The 17,369-nt window shown below is 39.0% G+C and overlaps 1 pseudogene; it reads left to right on the top strand.

Moving 5' to 3' along the window:
• The first annotated feature begins 15,844 nt into the window (after positions 1 to 15,844).
• LOC119542613 lies at positions 15,845 to 17,088 on the top strand (annotated as a pseudogene).
• The last annotated feature ends 281 nt before the right edge of the window (positions 17,089 to 17,369 follow it).

Raw genomic sequence — 17,369 nt, forward strand, 5'->3', positions numbered from 1 at the left:
TTGAGGTACAGAAACTTCTAAGCTTGAGGAGTTCCCATTTATCTATTTTTTCTTTTGTTGCTTGTGCTTTGGGTGTAAAGTCTAATATAAGGTCTTGAAGATGTTTTCCTACATTATCTTCTAGGAGTTTTATGGTACTTTCTTTTATATTGAGATCTTTGGTCCATTTTGAGTTAATTTTTGTGTAGGGTGTGAGGTAGGGGTCCTCTTTCATTCTTTTGGATATGGATATTCAACTCTCCCAGCCCCATTTGTTGAAAAGACCATTATGCCCCAGTTCAGTGACTTTGGGGGCCTTATCAAAGATCAGTCGGCCATAGAACTGGGGGTCTATCTCCGAATTCTCAATTTGATTCCATTGATCTATATGTCTATCTTTGTGCCAGTACCATGCTGTTTTGACAACTGTGGATTTATAATAAGCTTCAAAGTCAGGGAGTGTAAGTCCTCCCACTTCGTTTTTCTTTTTAAGATTGTCTTTAGAAATTCGAGGCATCTTCCCTTTCCAAATAAATTTGATAACTAGCTTTTCCAAGTCTGCAAAGTAGGTTGTTGGAATTTTGATTGGGATTGCATTGAATCTGTAGATGAGTTTGGGTAGAATTGACATCTTAATGACATTTAGCTTTCCTATCCATGAACATGGAATATTTTTTCCATCTTTTAAGGTCCCTTTCTGTTTCTTTTAATAGAGTTATGTAGTTTTCTTTGTATAGGTCTTTTACATCTTTGGTTAAGTTTATTCCTAGGTACTTGATTTTTTTAGTTGCTATTGAAAATGGTATCTTTTTCTTGAGTGTCTCTTCAGTTTGTTCATTTCTAGCATATAGAAACATTACTGACTTGTGCATTAATCTTGTATCTCGCTACTTTGCTAAATTTGTTTATTAGCTCTAGTAGCTGTATCATTGATTTCTCAGGTTTTTCCAGATATAAGATCATATCATCTGCAAATAATGACAGTTTTATGTCTTCTTTTCCTATTATGATGTGTTTTATTTCTTCATCTTGCTGGATTGCCCTGGATAAGCACTTCCAGCACAATGTTGAATACCAGTGGTGACAGCGGGCATCCTTGTCTTCTTCCTGATATTAGAGGGAAGGCTTTCAGTCTCTCACCATTGAGTACTATGCTGGCTGTGGGTTTTTCATACATGATCTTTATCATACTGAGGAAGTTTCCTTCAATTCCTACCTTTTGAAGTGTTTTTATCAAAATTGGATGTTGGACTTTGTCAAATGTTTTTTCAGCATCTATTGAGATGATCATTTGATTTTTCCCTTTCGAATTGTTAATGTGTTGTAATACATTGACTGATTTTCTTATGTTGAACCATCCTTGCATGCCTGGAATGAACCCCACTTGGTCATGGTGTATGATTTTTTTAATGTGTCTTTGGATTCGATTTGCAGGTATTTTGTTGAGGATTTTTGCATCTATATTCATGAGGGAGTTTGGCCTGTAGTATTCCTTTCATGTAGCACCTTTGCCTGGTTTTGGTATTAGATTAATGTTAGCTTCATTAAATGAGTTAGGTTGTGTTCCATTTTCTTCAATGTTTTGAAAGATTTTAAGTAAGATTGGTATCAGTTCTTTTTGGAAAGTTTGGTAGAATTCCCCTGTGAAGCCATCTGGCCCTGGGCATTTATTTGTGGGAAGATTTTTGATGACTGATTGGATCTCTTTGCTTGTGATGGGTTGGTTGAGGTCTTCTATTTCTTCTCTGGTCAGTCTAGGTTGTTCATATGTTTCCAGGAAATTGTCCATTTCCTCTACATTATCCAGTTTGTTGCCATACAGTATCCTCTTATAATTTTTTTAATTTCTTCAGGATCTGCAGTTATGTCACCTTTTTCATTCATTATTTTGTTTATACGGGTCTTCTCTCTTTTTGATTTTGTCAGCCTAGCTAGGGGCTTGTCAATCTTGTTGATCTTCTCAAAGAACCAACTTTTGGTGATATTTATCCTCTCTATTTTTTTTTGTTCTCTATGTCATTTATTTCTGCTTTAATCCTTGTTACTTCTTTTCTTCTATTTGGTTTAGGATTGGTTTTCTGTTCATTTTCTAGCTTCTTCAGTTGATCCATTAGTTCTTTGATTTTGGCTCTTTCTTCCTTTTTAATATATGCATGTAGTGCTGTAAATTTCCCCCTCAGTACTGCTTTTGCTGCATCCCATAGGTTTTGGTATGTTGTGTTCTCATTTTCATTGGTGTCTATATATTTAGCAATTTCTCTTGCTATTTCTTCTTTAACCCACTGGTTGTTTAGGAGTGTGTTGTTTAACCTCCAGGTATTTGTGAATTTTCTAAGTCTCTGATGGTTGTTGACTTCTAATTGTATTCCATTGTGGTCAGAGAATGTGTTTTGAATAATTTCAATCTTTTTAAATTTATTGAGCCTTGTTTTATATCCCAGCATATGATCTATTCTGGAGAAAGTTCCATGAGCACTAGAGAAGAATGTGTATCCTGGTGATTTGGGATGTAATGTTCTATATATGTCTGTTACATCCAATTCATTTATCAGATTGTTTAGATTTTCAATTTCCTTATTGGTCTTCTGTCTGGTTGATCTATCTATAGGAGAGAGTGATGTGTTGAAGTCTCCCACAATTATTGTGGAAACATCAATTGCTTCCTTCAGTTTTGCCAGTGTTTCTCTCATGTATTTTGTGGCACCTTGATTGGGTGCATAAGCATTTATGATTGTTATTTCTTCTTGTTGAATTGCCCCTTTTATTAGTACGTAGTGGCCTTCTTTGTCTCTCAAAACATCCCTGCATTTAAAGTCTGTTTTATCTGTGATTAATATTGCTACACCTGCTTTCTTTTGGCTGTAGCTTGCATGAAATATTTTTCCCATCCTTTTGCTTTCAATTTCTTTGTGTCCCTGTGTCTAAGATGAGTCTCTTGTATGCAACATATTGATGGTTCATTTTTTTTAACCCGTTCTGTGAATCTATATCTTTTAATTGGTGAGTTTAATCCATTTACATTCAACGTTATAACCATGGAGGCATTTCTTGAATCAGCCATCTTGTCCTTTGGTTTATGTTCATCATATATATTTTTCCCCTCTCTCTATTAATATCCTTTTATGTACCCATACCAAATCTCTTTAGTACTGAACCTTTCTCCAAGTCTCTCTCTCCTTTCTTTGTTTCTCTCTCTATAGGGCTCCCTTTAGTATTTCCAGTAGGGCATGTCTCTTGTTAGCAAATTCTCTCAGCATTTGTTTGTCTATGAAAAATTTAAGCTCTCCCTCAAATTTGAAGGAGAGCTTTGCTGGATAAAGAATTCGTGGTTGGAAATTTTTCTCACTCAGAATTTTAAACATATCATGCCACTGCCTTCTTGCCTCCATGGTGGCCACTGAGTAGTCACTACTTAGTCTTACGCTGTTTCCTTTGTATGTGGTGAATTGCTTTTCTCTTGCTGCTTTCAGAACTTGCTTCTTCTCTTCTGTATTTGACAGTGTGATCAGAATATGTCTTGGAGTGAGTTTATTTGTATTTATACTATTTGGAGTTCACTGGGCATTTATGATTTGTATATTTATGGTGTTCAGAAGATTTGGGAAGTTTTCCCCAACAATTTCTTTGAATACTTTTCCTAGACCTTTACCCTTTTCTTCCCCTTCTGGAACACCAATGAGTCTTATATTTGGATGTTTTATATTATCTATCATATCCCTGAGGTCCATTTCGATTTTTTCAAATTTTTTCCCCATTCTTTCTTTTGTGCTTTCATTTTCCATTCTGTCATCTTCCAGGTCACTGATTCATTGTTCAACTTCCTCTAGTCTTGTACTATGAGTATCCAGAATCTTTTTACTTTGGTCAACAGTTTCTTTAATTTCCATTAGATCATCTATTTTTTTATTTAGTCTTGCAATGTCTTCTTTATGCTCTTCTAGGGTCTTCTTGATATCCTTTGTATCCCGTACTATGGTCTCATTGTTCATCTTTAGTTCTTTGATTAGTTGCTCTAGGGACTGTGATCTTTTGATTTTGGGTGCTTGGGCTTGGGTTATCCATATCATCTGGTTTTTTCATATGCTTTTGAATTTTCTGTTGTTTTTGGCCTCTTGGCATTTGCTTAACTTGTTAGAGTTCTTTTAGGATTTGTAGACCAATTGAAGTCCTTATCTCTAAATTACCAGATCTACAGCTTCGTGGCATACACTTTCTCTAACTAACCAGCAGGTGGCATCCACGAGCCACCTGTTCTCCACAAGCCAGTTCTCCCCTGCTTTGCCTTTATAGTGAGTGGGGGAGTGAGTCTTATGGGGTCCAATTGGTGTACCAAGCTTGCGTGTGTAGTTGGTGTTGCCCACCTTGTAGATGGGGCGTGTGTCTGGGCGGTCAGGGAGGGGGGGTGGCTCTAACAATCAAATCTCCCTGGTGTTCCTGAAGTTTTAAAGCTGCTGCAATAGTCTAATCCTTCAGTTCAGTCCTGCCACCATTTGTCTCTGTCACTGACCTACAAGTCCTTGGTATTGGCGTATGGCCCCTGAGACTTGAGAGTGGGTCCCTCTTCCAGGCGGTGCACCCCCTGGTCCTCTGTTGAGGGATGACTGTGCTATGTCACAAGTGAGTGATGTCCCCCCAGGGTGGTTCTGGGCTGCTGGACTGTGTAGGGAGGCTCCCAGTCTGCTGAAATGATGGCTGAACGGGGCTTTGTTAATTCACACTGTTCCACCTTCCCAACTCTGGGACAACCAGCTGAGGGAAGGCTAATGTCCATGCCCATTTTTGTGGTGTGTGCGTGTTATTTGAAGCACTTCCGTCACACTGGGTTGTCTGGAGCAGCTCTGGGCTATGGGGCTGGTGACAGGCAAGAATGTTTCCTGTCCACCAGGATGATGGCTGTGAGCGGACAACCCCCTTTTCTTGGCAAGTTGTGGTGTTTAGTGAATTTTCTCAGCCACTGGATTATTGCCTTTTGTCTCAGAGCTCGCTTAGTTCTGCTCTTGTCTTGACCTGCCCAAATTGCAGGTCTTTGAGGCTTTCTGTATTGGGCTTCTTAGAGTAATTGTTTTAGAAACAGAAAAAAAAAGATAAAAAAAAAAAAAGCCCTCCTCTCAGATCTAATGGGTTATTGAAATGCTAAGAAACAAAGCAATTAGGGCCATTAAGGAAAGATCCAGGGGGCAGAGAGATCAATTTTTCTTTGGGATTTGCATATGACCCTCAGGGCCTGAGCTCTGCCCTTCCGCTTTCTGGGTTCACCAGAACTCCAAAAAGCCTCTGCTTTTATTTTGGAGTTTTTCTTGCTGTTTTTTTGCTATGCCTGTCTCCTCTCTGCTGGGCTGGCTGCTCTCAGATTGTCTGGTGTCTGGTCTCAGTCTATCTATGGTTGGAGTTTGGATCAGTAGAATGAGTAGAATAAGAGCTGCCACTGCAGTTCTCCCTTCTCCTTCCCGGAGCTGACAGCCCCTCCTCCCATGGGACTGAGCCTGGCAGGGAGCGGCGTGGGTCCCCTGGTTGCAAAACCTTACAGATTTCGCTGATCTCAGCAGTTCAACGTGTTCATGAGTGTTATATGAAATATGCCCAAAGTCAAATTACTCTGCGGTGTCAAGTCCACGCAGTTCCTGGCTTTCTACCTACTTTACTGGAGGAGTAACTAAAACATACAGCTCACCAATCTGCCATCTTGCCTCCAGCTTCCAGTATACTTCTAAAATGTCATTTTCAGCTTGTTGGTGAATGGAAATATAATACGTTTTTTTAGTTGACCTTGCATCCAGTTACCTTCTAACCTCATTTATATATTTTAACAATTTTTCTATAGATTCTCTTTGATTTCCTATTAACAGAATCATGTCTATACATGACATGTGCTATGTTTTTGCCTTTCAAATACTTGTAACTTTTCTAAAATTTATCATGTTTGCAAAGGCCACAAATAATGATGCTAAATAGAAGTTATGATAGTGTTTCTGTCTTGGTCCCACTTTCAAAAGAAAACTTTCAATATTTTATCATTAACTGAAGTTTGCTATAATTTCACTTGCTTGTGTGGTTGGTTGGTCTTTTTTTCAGAAGAGGAAAAACGTACATAGATTTCTTAATCTGATAATATATATTAGATATATGTTCATTGGGTTTCTTTTCTTAAGGCTTCTAGTTCTTGGTATATAAATTTCTGTAGATACAAATATTGTTTAAAACACTGGAAAACATATCTTCTGCATCAGCATTCATCAATCCTGAAAACATGTTGATCCTCTTGACTATAACTTGTGTTCACAACCATGTTAAATAGCTGAATAATAATAATATTACTATGTTTTAAACCAGTTGGACTAGTTGGGTGGGCAGCAGAGATAATGACCGATTTAGCTTAATACTTTGTATTTCCTTCATGAAGTCTGGCTCAATTATTAATAAAAATGACATTTTTCCCTCAAAACAAAAAAAGTAAAGTGCTGAGTTTCAAAAACCTTGTCCTGGGGTGTAGAAATTTCATGAACCAAGCTGATACTTTGATTTTATCAATCCTCCCACCACCCTTTGAAGACTTTAATTTCCCGAGCCCCTAAGATTTCCAAAAGTACTGCTGAACTCACTAGCTTCTCTACCTCTCTGAAATATTTCTACAAGACAAGCAGTTCTTCTTTCTGTTTTTCAGCTTTCTCCTGGGTTTGTTATCTACTAATGGCTCTAGGATGTTTTTACAGAATGTTTTCAGCTTTACAGGTTTTTATGGTGGGGTGAGGGTTGATATTGCCTAGTGCACATTTATATATGCTTTTCTTGAATAGACAAATAAAATAACTGGGGACTTCATATTTTATTTAAGAAATCTTCTCCACATCTGAATAATTCTAAGAATTCCCAGAGAATGATAAGAAAATGTGTGTTTTGCTTAATTCCTCTCACTCTTTATTGCTCCAGCCCACTCTATTGATTACTGCTGATTTATAACTGCTTCCATAGGTTGCAGTTTTCAACCTATACCTCTTTGCTAAGCTTGCAGCCTTGTCCCATTATTATTCAAAACACCCAAAAAAGTAAAAAAAAAAAAAAAAAAAAAAAGTTTGTATTGAATAATGGTAATAAAAACAGTAATGGCAATAAAAATAACAATAATTATAACTAATGTCTGTATAGTCTTCTATATGCCAGAGATTATTCTAAGTGTTTTATATGTGACTAATTCATTTAATCCTCAGAACAGCCCTAGGGCTTAGGTGTTATTGATATCACATTTTTAGTATAAAGAAACCAAAAGTCACAAGGAAATTTAGTAACCTGCCCAAGGGCTTTAAATTTCAGATCTAGGATTCATACTCAGACAATCTGGGTACAATAGGTAAAATGAAAAATTCACTCTGGGATAAAATCAGTAATTTTGGCACATAGAGACACAGAACATTTTAAACATTATCAAATGTCACTACTGCTAAGTTTATGACGAGCCACATTCAACTTGGCCTCTAGCACTAGCACACCTCTTTCTTCCCCAGCTTATACTTTGTTGCTGAAGCCTATCTACTTACCTTCGGATCAGATTCCTTTTCCCCATCTATTTTTTCCCCAATTGCTGGGTCACACTTTTTATGCAGATACTTTCAGACAAATACAAAGACATCTGTTCATAATTCCTTTTCTTAGATCAGTTGATCAGCTCATGACATCAATTCAACTTTGACATCATGAGCTGATGATGTCATGACTGGATCTTAACTTTGCACAATCAAAATGATCCTAAAATCTATATACTCCCCCCAAAGTTTAACTTGAAAACCAAATTCTTCTGTCTCTCTTTATTATGAAAAATGGCTATAGATGTTTGATAATGAGATTGTAAGTATCAGCACCATTTTGAAGGCAAATAGGAATGAAAGGAGTTGTTTAAAGACATGTTTCCCACAAATCAGCACAACAAATATAGTTAGGTGCTTGCATGATATACTTCTAAGGTATGACACTGGCACAGAGAGTTGACAGCAGAAGGGTATATGGGAAAAATCTACTCATTGCATACTAGGGACTATAGTTAATAGGAATACCATACTCTATAAAAGTTTCACTCACTAAGTTCATTGTTAGAAACTTAAATCCTTCAGAGTGCTCCTATGCCAGTCAAGTTCCAAAACTCAGAGGCAATAGCCTCTTCAAGAACATCAGCTAGATATGTCCCCTTTGCTCATAAAGTCACACCCCCTTTTCAACATGAACAGGTTAAGGTGGTCACCTCCTAGACATCCCTGATGATTGGGAAAATGATTAAACTAGAAGAAGGGACAGCAACAGACAAGATGGAATTTAGCAAAGGATTATGAGTACTGAATGTGTATATAATTTTTTTCCTTAGTTCCTAAGGTATTAGAATAGTTAGAAGGAAGGAATTGAAATGGTGGAACTGTAACCCATAGCATCCTCTAAAATTTGTTATATAACTACCTGTCAAATTGTAATTTGAAAGCTATACCTTTTTGTATATATGTTAGATTTCACAATAAGGAAATGACTGAAACTATGGTACTACAAATCATAAAAATTTTGGATATTTCCTATATACCTCCTTGTTAAATCATGCTTTGGAAGATAGTACCTTTCTGTATATATGTTGTTTCATATTAAGGAAATAACTAAACTGTGGAATTGTAACCTATAATATTCTTTGAAATTTGCTCTAACTACTTGTTAAATTGCACTTGGAAGGTTAACACTTTTATGTATATACATTGTATTCTACAATAAAAAATGATAAAAATTAATCCATCAAACCAAAAAAAATGGCTATTGAAAGATTTTATCTGTCATTTTGCTTACTCCCGATTCATATTTTAAGATATAACTATTAATTAAAAGAGTTCTGAAGCATCAAAGATTGACCAACTCCAGCCCTAAAAGTAAACCAGTTGTAGCACAACTTATTTTAAAGTGAAGGTAACATTTGGACATCAGTAAGAATGGTGGAACAAGGACCTCCCCAAAAGCAATATGAATACTGGCAAAAATTGTCAAAATTAACTTTTAAAACCCTGGAAATTAACCATTGGCTTACAGCAATTTGGGGAGCATTTTTCCAAGAGAAAGAGCCAATTCTTGGAAAGATATGTGAGCTTTGTGGCATGTTGACTTGCTCGAATCCCATCTCTCCTCCCCAGCTCTGTGGTAGCCTCAACAAGCAACAACTCCACATGAACCCAGCAGCCAGCAGTCACTAGAGGGTGCAGAATAGCTCTGGAATCCTCCAAAGCTCTGTTCCCAGAGAATCGTCATTATTTGACCTGTCTGGCAGTTCTGCAGAAAACACTTCTCTTATTTGATCTGACAAAGAGTTTCCCCCTTGCATAAATCCTTTTCCCCAGGGGGTGTTTGTGGCAACTGTCCATAACGGGCTTCAAAAAGCTCCAACGTGTTCCTGTGAATCTGGAAGGCCATGTACATTACATGGACGGGGCAGCACATGTGCCCAGGGCTGTGCATGCCCAAGAGCTGTCTGTCACCTCTGACAGACCCTGGAGCTCTGCGTCAGCAGAAAGTGAAAGTTAAGGCATAGACATGAACTGCCTGTCTGGGTATAGAGGTGTGTCCTACAGACACAAAGAGCCATTAAGAAAAGACAAGGAGATTTATTGGTTCCAGGAATTTAAGAAAATATGGGTTCAAATTTCTGCTCTACTCCTATCTTTGTTTACCTCATCGGTAAATAGAGTAATGCTGTCTCGTTCCTGTAGTTATTGTTTGATGTTATGAAGTTTAAATGAGCTAATACATGGGACGTACCCAGAGTCAGTCATACCTGAAACACATGATATTGCTAATAACACACTAGCTTTTAGCTGGTGAAATCACCAGAGTATATTTATAGGTTTCATAAAATTAAGGTTACTACTTTAAGTAAACATCTTTATGTGAAATTCATGAAAAATCAGTCTAATAATGTAATCCAATGTTTCCCAGAAACATTCCTCGGGGATAGAATTATATATTTCAGGTGTCAAGAATAACAGCTTGTAAAACACATTGGTTAATATTATAAATTAAGTTGCTTTGTAATAAAATTGAATAAAGATTAATAATATGTTTATGTTTTTCCTATAGACATAAATGCATTTTTTTAAAAATTTCCAAGCAGATGAAAGACTACTTTAAAAATTCAGTGGGGGTTTTCCTGGTAAACTTGTAACATTGAACCAATGTATTTGTTTTGCTTTCTCCATAAAACTCAACTAAAACAACATTAATTTAAAAAAGAATTAATGCCATGGGCAAGATTAAAGAAAAATAGCCACAGATGAGAAACATCCACAGATATTGGAATATGTTAAGTAACTTCAACCATAGGGATCTGGATGCTCAGGAATTGGAGACACTAGGCACCTTCTAAGTTGGGTGGACAGACTCCAAGGTGGCCCCCAGGGTCCCTGAGCTCCTGTCCTTGTGTGATCCCACCCCTTGAGTGTGTGGGAGGGGGACCCATGACTTGCTTCTAACCAATAGAATAGAGGAAAATCATGGGATGTATGTGATTACATGCATATGATTAATCTACTTAAGAGGATAAATTCTATCTTGCTGGAGGTGACTGTCTCCCCTGATGCCTTTAAAAAGTAAGGGACCTGGGAGGGGGCAAGATGGTGGCATAGAGAGGAGTGGAATTTAGTTAGTCTCCTGGAACAACTAACGAACAACCACGAACAACTGGTAAATAATTTAGAATAACTGCTGGGGGACAACCATGATTGTCCACACATCGTACACCAAACTGGATTGGGAGGAATGCCTGAGATTACAGCATAAAATCTGTAAGTAAAAACTGTGGAAACATGCTGGGAGCCTCCCCACCCCACCTTGGGCAAGCTTTGTTGCAAAATCTTGCTGTGCTAGAAAGCAACACTCTCCCAGTAACCAAATGTAGCTCAACTGAGCTCCAAATGGGGATTTAATTAACTACTGTGGACTGCTGAATACAAGCAGACAGAGACTTTTAGTGATGACTGACCTTAAAGAACCAGGAGACTCATCTGTCCTGGAAGGGAGAACCCAGAAGACCAGGTGTTACTTCTGGCTGACAAGTGAAACTAGGGGGCTGTGTACTGGCTCTAAAAGGGAGTTTTCTGTCCCTTTTTCTCTCTCTCAACCTAAGGGGCTCAGAGGAGAGAGACACAGGCATTTTCAGTTTGCAGCGCTCTGACCCAGATGGGTGGAGGTAACAGAGTCAGACAGACAATTTAAATGCAGATGATAATTCCCTAAGGGGTGTATTTTCCCTAAGAGTAAGGAGGTGGGGTCCAGCTTTCCCTTCAGAACCAGACCCAAGAGCTTGGAAGAAAACAGCCAAAACAGAAACTGAAGGGGCCACATTTCCTTACAGCAGTCAGGAGCAACAGGCTGACAGGAGCCACCTATTGGGCAGGTTAGGAAAGCACTGCAACTAGAGGCCTCACAGGCCTCTATCTTAGTGTATCCTCTAAGATACACCCTGACTATAATCCCATTCTGAGACCAGAACCTATTCTGGTCTTGGAAAATCTGACTGGGTAACCAAGGAAACCAGGTGCCTAGACAACAGGAAACTACAATCTATACTAGGAAAAATGAAGATATGGCCCAAAGGAACAAACTTACACCTCAATCAAGATACAGTTGAGATATGGTTTCACTTTAATGAAACAGTCTATTAAAGATTTTCAAAGAAGTATGCTAAATCAAATAAAAACAAAATCAATGAGTTCAGGGAAGATATAACAAAAGAGATGAAGGCTATGAAGAAAACACTAGGGAAACATAAGGTAGAAATTGAAAGTTTGAAAAAACTACTGGCAGAATCTATGGAAATGAAAGGCACAACATAAAAGATGAAAAACACAATGGAGACATACAACAGCAGATCTCAAGAGGCAGAAGAAAATACTCCAGAACTGGAGAACAAGGCACCTGAAATCCTACAGACAAAAGAACAGACAGAGAAACAAATGGAAAAATATGAGCAATGCCTCAGGGAATTGAATGACAACATGAAGTGCATAAATGTAGCATAAATGTATGTGTTATAGGTTTTCCAGAAGGGAAAGAGAAGGGAAAAGGGGCAGCAACAATAATAGAGGGAATAATCAATGAAAATTTCCCATCTCTTATGAAAGGCATAAAATTACAGATTCAGGAAGCACAGCATACTCCAAACAGAATATATCTGAATAGGCCTACGCCAAGACACTTAATAATCAGATTATCAAATGTCAAAGACGAAGAGAGAAACCTGAAAGCAGCAAGAGAAAAGTGATCCATAACATACAAAGGAAGCTTGATAAGACTATGCAGATTTCTCAGTAGAAACCATGGAGGCAAGAAGGAAGTGGTATGATATATTTAAGATACTGAAAGAGAAAAACTGCCAACCAAGAATCCCATATCCAGCAAAACTATCCTTAAAATATGAGGGAGAGTTTAAAATATTCTCTGACAAACAGACAATGAGAGAGTTTGTGAACAAGACAGCTGCTCTACAGGAAATACTAAAGGGAGCACTACAGACAGATAGGAAAAGACAGGAGTGAGAGGTTTGGAACACAATTTTGGGGATGGTAGCACAGCAAAGTAAATACACTGAACAAAGGTGACTGTGAGTGTAGTTGGAAGAGGAAGGTTAGGAGCATGTGGGACACCAGAAGGAAAGAGGAAAGATAAAGACTGGGACTATATAACTCAATGAAACCTAGAGTGCTCAACAATTGTGATAAAATGTACAAATATGTTTTTACATGAGGGAGAACAAATGAATGTCAACCTTGCAAGGTTTTAAAAATAGGGTGGTACTGGGGGAAAAAAACAGTCAAAACAAACTAGAGACTATAGTTAACAGAAACATTGTATTGTGCTTCTTCTAATATAACAAAGGCAATGTACCAAAGCTAAATGCCTTTAAGAGGGGGACATAAGGGAGGGGATGGTACTCCTGGCATTGATGATGCTGGCTGACTCTTTTATTCTACTTTAGGATAACTCTATCTTCCTTTTTGTTGCTTTATATCTGTCATTTTTTTTCTTTCTTTTTCTTTTTCCTCTTTACCTTCTTTGACTCTTCCTCCTTCTTTGTGGAAGAAATGGAGATGTCCTTATATAGAGAGTGATGATGATGGTGAATATATAAATACTTGGCTATATAGAGAACCCTTGATTGTATACTTAGAACAGAAAGTATGGTGGGTGAACAAAACTGTCTTAAGAAAAACAGATTGATGCAGAAACCTTGAGGGCACTACGTTGAGTGAAATAAGTCAGACACATAAGGACAAATATTACATGGTCTCACTGATATTAACTAATTACAATATGTAAACTCATAGACATGAAATATAAGTTACCAGGATATAGAACAAGGTTAAAGAATGGGGAGCGGTTGCTTACTATCAGCAGAATGTTCAACTAAGTTGAGTTTTAATGTCTGGAAATGGACAGAGGTGACAGTAGCATGTTATTGTGAGAATAACTAACAGTGCTGAATGGTGTGTGAATGCGGTAGAAAAAGGAAGCTTAGAGTCATGTACGTCACCAGAAGGAAAGTTGGAGGTTGAAAGATGGGAATGTATAAAACAGTGAATCTTGTAGTGGACAATGTCTGTAATTGACTGTACAAATATTAGAAATCTCTTTCATGAACTAGAACAAATGTATGACAATATAACTAGAAGTTAAGAATAGAGGGGCATACAGGGAAAAAATACACCTATTGCAAGCTATGTACTACAGTTGGTAGCATTTTAACATTCTTTCATCAATAGTAACAAATGTACTATACCAATACTATGAGTCAATAATGGAGGGGGGTGGTGGTTAGGGGTATGGGAGGATTTGAGTTTTCTTTTTTGTCTTTATTTCTTTTCTGGAGTAATGAAAATGTTCTAAAAATTGAAAACAAATTGTGGTGATGGATGCACAGCTGTATGATGGTACCATAGGCAATTGATTGTACACTTTGGATCTTTGGATAATTGTATGGTATGTGAACAATCTCAATAAAATTAAATTAAAAAAAAAAAGCAAGGGACCATGTTTGGAAGGCCCATGAAGCAAGAAACAGGGCTGGCAGCCAGCAAGAAACGGAAACCCTAAGTGTGACAGCTCACAAGGAACTGAATGCTGGCAAGAACTCACGTGAGATTGGATTCTTCTCAGTGAATCCTTGGGTAAGAACACAGCCCCTGCCAACACCTTGATGGCAGCCTGTGACCCTCAAACCCAGGACCCAATTAAGCTGTGCCCAGACTCCCAACCAACAGAAATTGTGGTATAATAAATATGCACTGTTTAAACCACTAAGTTTGTGGTGATATGTTATGCATCAATTGAAAACTAACATGGTATGTGTATTAGTTAGGGTTCTCTAGGGAAACAGAATCAATGAGAGGTGTCTCTGATTATCAAATTATAAAAGTGACTCACGCAACTGTGGGTATGCATGAGTCCAAATTCTGTAGAGCCGTCAACAAACTGTCAACTCCAAGGAAGATGTCCGATGAACTCCTCAGGAAACGAACCGGCAACTTCAACGAACTCTTCAGGAAATGCTTCACTGGGCAGCTGAAGAAGAAGTGAAGGTCTTCTATCTGTCTTGCTTATAAGTCTTCAACTGATTAATTGGATTAAATCCAGCCAATTGCATTCTCTCATTGTGGAAGACACGCCCTTTGATGAGTCATCAGTCACAGCTGCAGTCAATTGACTGATGATCCAATAAACCAGCCTGTAGGTTTATCAACCAGCCTCAAATGTCCTCACAGCAATTGTTAGGCCAGTGTTTGCTTGACCAGACAGCTGGGTCACCGGGCCAAGTTGACACATGATCCCAACCATCACAGTATGGGTGCAATATAGGTAAAAATCGGAGGACTCATTGAACGTATGTAAAAGGAGCAGTTAAGTCTTGATACACTTCTTACCATGAGCAACCAAACTGCAACTTCCACATCTCTGCAGAGGAATGGAACTTCACTGTCTGGCAAGATCAGGCCAAAAGAAATCTGATTTCAGAGGAGTCGGGTGCTCAGGAAAGGTGAGGGAAGAGTTGCTTTATTGAAAACAAAGGCACTAATTGGAAGTCTAGATAGTGATTGGAGAGATCCCCTAATCAGATCCAAGATTCTTGATATCCAGGCTTCAGGCACCCAGGTAGAAAACTGGAGGATTACTCCTTGGGAAACCTGTCCAGCTGAACAGAAATGAATAGGAAGAAATGAACTGTCTATGCCTAATATCCACAGAAATGCCCACCAGCACAAGACATAGAACTACCCACGGTTTATTTCAGTACCTCACTCATGTATTAATGACAGTCAAGGATCACTAGATGTTTAGGAAAACCTCTAAGAAAAGCACAGATCAAAACCAGCACATATAAGATGAAGTTCAAACTAAAAGTGGCAGTGAAAAGAAAAATTTGACAAAATCTTATATTAATAATCTCAAGGAGGTTGGAGAAAATATTTTATCACTTTAAAAAAAAGAGCAAACTGTAAAAAGGGACCCATCAGAGAAAAAGAAAGAACTCTAGAAACTTACTGTATTGAAATCTTTTTAAAAACAAATTCTATAAAACTGCTTGAGTAAAACTTTGAGGAACTCTCAGAGCTTGTGGAACCTAAAAAGGAAGAGAGAAAAATGGGGAAAAACAACATTAGAATCCGAGAGCTCCAATACCTCACTAAAGGAATGCCAAAAAAGAGACGAGAATAAAAAGGTGGGGAGAAAATTAGAAAAGATATGTGAAGAGAAATTTACTCAGATGCTTAATATGTGAGTTGTCTGATTAAAACATCCTGTCAAACACCCAACAGAAAGGATAAAAATAGACTCACAGCCCTTTCTCTGTGGAATCATCATGGCAGCTGCAACCCTGTACACATATCCGGAAAACTGGAGGGCCTTCAAGGCCCTCATCACTGCTCACTACAGTGGGGCTCAGGTCCATGTGCTCTCCGCTGCACCCCACTTCCACTTTGGACAAACCAACCGTGCTCCCGAATTTCTCCGCAAATTTCCTGCCAGCAAGGTTCCAGCATTTGAGGGTGACGATGGATTCTGTGTGTTTGAGAGCAATGCAATGAGGAGCTGTGGGAAGTACTCCAGAGGCAGCTGCGCAGGTAGTACCATGGGTGAGAGCTTTGCTGAAAGCAACATAGTTCCCCCAGCCAGTACCTGGGTGTTCCCCACCTTGGGCATCATGCGCCACAACAAGCAGGCCACAGAGAATGAGGAGGAGGAGGTGAGGCGAATTCGTGTGACACTGGCTGACATCACGGTTGCCTGCACCCTGTTGTGGCTCTACAAACAGGTCCTTGAGCCTTCTTTTCTCCAGGCCTTCCCCAATACCAATTGCTGGTTCCCCACCTGCATTAACCAGCCTCAGTTCCGGGCTGTGTTGGGGGAGGTGAAACTCTGTGAGAAGATGGCCCAGTTTGATGCCCAGAAGTTTGCAGAGAGCCAGCCTAAAAAGGACACCCCAAGGAAAGAGAAAGGCCCACGGGAGGAGGAGCAGAAGCCCCAGGCTGAGAGGAAAGAGGAGAAAAAGGCAGCTGCCCCTGCTCCTGAGGATGAGATGGATGAATGTGAGCAGGCATCGGCTGCTGAGCCAAAGGCCAAAGACCCCTTGCTCACCTGCCCAAGGGTACCTTTGTCTTGGATGAATTTAAGCACAAGTATTTCAATGAGGATACACTTTTGGTGGTGCTGCCATATTTCTGGGAACACTTTGACAAGGACATCTGGTCCCTGTGGTATTCTGAGTACTGCTTTCTTGAAGAGCTCACCCAGACCTTCATGATCTGCAACCTGATCAATGGAATGTTCCAGCGATTGGACAAGCTGAGGAAGAATGCCTTTGCCAGTGTCATCTTCTTTGGAACCAACAACAGCCGCTCCATTTCTGGAGTGTGGGTCTTCCGACGCCAGGAACTTGCCTTTCTGCTGAGTCCAGACTGGCAGGTGGACTATGAGTTGTACACATGGCAGAAGTTGAATCCTGGCAGCAAGGAGACCCAGACGCTGGTTCGAGAGTACTTTTCCTGGGAAGGGGCCTTCCGGCATGTGGGCAAACCCTTCAATCAGGGCAAGATCTTCAAGTGAACATCTCTTGCCATTGCCTAGCTGCCTGTACCTGCCCTTCAGGAAGATGGGGGTCATTAAAGGAAACTGAACATTGAAAAAAAAGAAAATGAATTCACAAGACACTTCATCATAGAATTTCAGAATCCAAGGAAAAAACTAAAAGCTTCTAGATAGAAAAGTTGGGTCCCAGACACAGAATCATAAACTGGAATGGTGCTGTATTTTTTAATCTTTTATGTTCAACCAAATTATATTTCAGGTTCACAGGTATAATAAAAGTCCTTTTTGGAAAAATATTT

Source organism: Choloepus didactylus, chromosome 8, assembly GCF_015220235.1.
Source record: "Choloepus didactylus isolate mChoDid1 chromosome 8, mChoDid1.pri, whole genome shotgun sequence".
NCBI classification, from domain to species: domain Eukaryota; kingdom Metazoa; phylum Chordata; class Mammalia; order Pilosa; family Megalonychidae; genus Choloepus; species Choloepus didactylus.